The sequence below is a fragment of the Pseudorca crassidens genome, chromosome 2 (genome assembly GCF_039906515.1).
Source record: "Pseudorca crassidens isolate mPseCra1 chromosome 2, mPseCra1.hap1, whole genome shotgun sequence".
Taxonomy (NCBI): domain Eukaryota; kingdom Metazoa; phylum Chordata; class Mammalia; order Artiodactyla; family Delphinidae; genus Pseudorca; species Pseudorca crassidens.
Genome location: NC_090297.1, coordinates 172,996,629 through 173,000,051, shown reverse-complemented (window position 1 = coordinate 173,000,051; position 3,423 = coordinate 172,996,629). Strand labels below are relative to the sequence as shown.

General features: G+C 39.3%; 1 non-coding gene across 1 annotated transcript; it reads right to left on the bottom strand.

Moving 5' to 3' along the window:
- Nucleotides 1-507: 507 nt before the first annotated feature.
- TRNAE-UUC (transfer RNA glutamic acid (anticodon UUC)) lies at nt 508-579 on the bottom strand. Its single transcript has one exon. It is a non-coding gene; the product is annotated as a tRNA-Glu (tRNA).
- Nucleotides 580-3,423: the final 2,844 nt, after the last annotated feature.

Sequence of the window (3,423 nt, the reverse complement as noted above, 5' to 3'; positions counted from 1 at the left end):
CTGGAGGGGTGGGATAGGGAGGGTGGGAGGGAGGGAGACGCAAGCGGGAAGAGATATGGGAATATATGTATATATATAACTGATTCATTTTGTTGTGAAGCTGAAACTAACATACCATTGTAAAGCAATTATACTCCAATAAAGATGTTAAAAAAAAAATTCAATTATACAATACAATGTTATCAGCTATAGTTGCCATGTTATACATTAGATCCTCAGACTTACTCATCATCTTACAGCTGAAAGTCTGTACCTTTTTATCAACCTCTCCCTATTTCCCCCACCTCCCAGCCCCTGGCAACCACTTTTCTACTCTCTTTCTATGAGTTTGACTTTTCAAAAATTATTCCACATATACGTGATACCATGCAGTGTTTGTCTTTCTCTGTGTAGCTTATTTCACTTAGCATAATGCCCTCCAGGTTCATTCATGATGTGGCAAATGGAAGGATTTCCTTATTTATTTTTTTATTTTTGGCCATGCCATGGGGCTTGCGGGAATCTTAGTTCCCTGGCCAGGGATCGAACCTGGGCCCCGGCAGTGAAAGTGCCAACTCCTAACCACTGGACCACCAGGGAATTCCCTCCTTGCTCCTGATTGCCTGTTAGCTAACATTAGCTACATGTTATATGGGTTTGTCTTCTATATTTGTTAAGGTTTTACTTGATCCCTGCCCTCAAGTATTTATATATTTTACTGCTAATGAAATAAATAGGGAGTTACCAAGGATATCATATTAGGGTTCTTCAGAAAAATGGAACAGAATGAGGTAGTTTTGACATATGATTAACATTTATGTCCATAGATTTTGAGTAGATCAGACTACCCTCCATAACATGGGTGGGCCTCAACAAATCAGCTGAAAGCCTTAAGAAAAAAGACTGAGGTCCCCTGAAGAAAAAGAAAATCTGCCTCCTGACTGCCTTTGGACTTGAGCTGTCACATCATCTCTTCCCTGGGTCTTCAGCATGTCAGCCTGCCCTGCAGATTTCAGACTAAAATAAATCTCTCTCTCTCTCTCTCTCTCTCTCTCTCTCTATATATATATATATATAAATCTGCTCAACATCACAAAATAATGGCTGACTTCACACATAAAATACAAGTTGATGATGTTTAGATTTTAATCTTTGTGTAGTATCAAGCTTAAATTAAGTACTGGAAGAAGTGAACTGGAAACACTAGAAATCACTAAATAACAAATTGCAGCCAGGTAGTTTATTTTCAGAGGAGGAAAAATCTGAGGTGGGATGGGTTATACTAAATCATTGGCATCATTCCTGACAGAGGCTCGGCATAGATAGTCTCAAATCCTTAGCAACTTATCTTTCTTTAAAAACAATAAAGGCCCTCAGAATACCTACCCACACCCAGTGGATTTGAGATGCAACTTGGAAATTTACATTTTTAAAATGTGATTTTTTTTTTTTTGAAACCAGGTTCTGAGACACAGTCTATAATAGCTTTGTCGAATCGACCTTTCTTCAGTGATAGAAGTGTTTTATATCTGTGTTGTCTGAAATAGTAGCTACTAGTCCCATGTAGTTATTGAGCACCTGAAATGGGACTAGTGGACCTGAAGAACTGAGCTTTAAATTTTATTTAATTTTAATTACTTTAGATTTAATTTGTTACTTTATTATACAGAGCAGTACGGAAAATGGAAGACTTTTTTTTAGCAGCGGGAAAACACATCAGAAAGAACACAGAGGGAAACAAACATAGCTTAAATGTACAAGAGGGATTTAAATATGTCTAGCAAAGTATAGAGGCTGAGGAGGCTGATTAAAAATTAAATAAAAACTCAGTATCTAGTGTAAATTGTACAAACGTATGAGGAGAGCCAACAGAAGAAGATTTGCAGTACCTGTGAGGAGCCCTTAAGAGAGAACTCAGCTGAAGGAATGAAATACCATGTTGAACCTGTCCCTGAACCTCCTTGTCAGTGCAGAGAAAGAATTCAAAACTATCTAGCTGTTGGATATATGAGTCCTTGACATAGAAGGCACCGAAAAAGAGAACTGAAAGAACTACTTTATCTGAGTCTATAAATTTAGAGTGCAAACCATACTCTGAGAGTTAAACAACATGGAAAGAATTGTTTTTCCCTAAGATATACTCAGAATGTGATGAATGGTACAACAATTGCAATATAGTAACTGAGTTTTAGGATTATTTTAGTTTTAAGTCACAGGAAACTCAAATTATCTTTAAGCAGCAAAAAAGAAAGACTTGGTTCATATAATTGAAAACTATAGTGGCTGCAAAGCTTTCATACACCATTTGTTTTACAGAACCAAGCAATATATAAAGAATTGGCCTTGGTCCATTTCGTGAGTGCTTTCCTCAAAGCTGGCTTCACTTAACTGTCACCAGGAGCAGATTCAGAGTATTGTTTTCTCACGTTCAAGACCAGGTGAAATGAGGGTGTATCTCTCTACACTTTCCAGTGAAAGCTCCAGGATTAGGACTGAACTAACTCTAAAGACACATTCCTGTAAATTAACATCACTTTGGCTGGTTTGTGGTGTTCTGTGGCCAGACTTGGCCATGTGCCCACCTCTGGAGGTGGGGGTAAAATGCACATGGACTCAGAGAAGGGTTGTTCTCTAAGGCAAACATGATGGTATTTTTCTAAAGGAAGAGAGAATGAATGCTCAACAGCCAGCGCTTAACTGTGTCGTTGGAGGGCCCCATGGAAACCGCTCTTTGAAATAGGAAAGAATGGAACCTCAGTTGGAAGAATGTCAGGAAAAGCAATGATGCCAGGCAGAATCACACACACTGTCAGTGGCTCTTTTTTTTTTTTTTTTTTTTCTTTTTGCGGTACGCGGGCCTCTCGCTGCTCCGGCCTCTCCCGTTGCGGAGCACAGGTTCCGGACGCGCAGGCTCAGCGGCCATGGCTCACGGGCCTAGCCGCTCCGCGGCATGTGGGATCCTCCCGGACCGGGGCACGAACCCGTGTCCCCTGCATCGGCAGGCGGACTCTCAACCACTGCACCACCAGGGAAGCCCTGTCAGTGGCTCTTGATAGGAAAATTGTTCGTGAACATAGGTAAAACATCCCACTGGGCAAATTAATTCACACTTGTGAGATACTGGGAATGTTGAAGAGTTTGCACTGATAAATTGAGGCAAAGAGCCAGGAAAATGTGTCATTTACTAATAATGAGATCTTAGTACACTGTATATGAATGAGTAGTAGAGATTTATAATTTCAGATTATAAAAGCAAATAATGTATGTGGAATTTGCTTGGGGCTAATTTCCAACATGTAGCTAGAGCATGAAGGAAAATAATCCTAAATTGACAATACAAGAGGAATTTAGCCAGATTGAAGTGTTTATTATTACATATATGCATACACATATCTATCGCTTTTTAAAAATATTTCCTCTATATGTTTATATAATTTTAAAGCA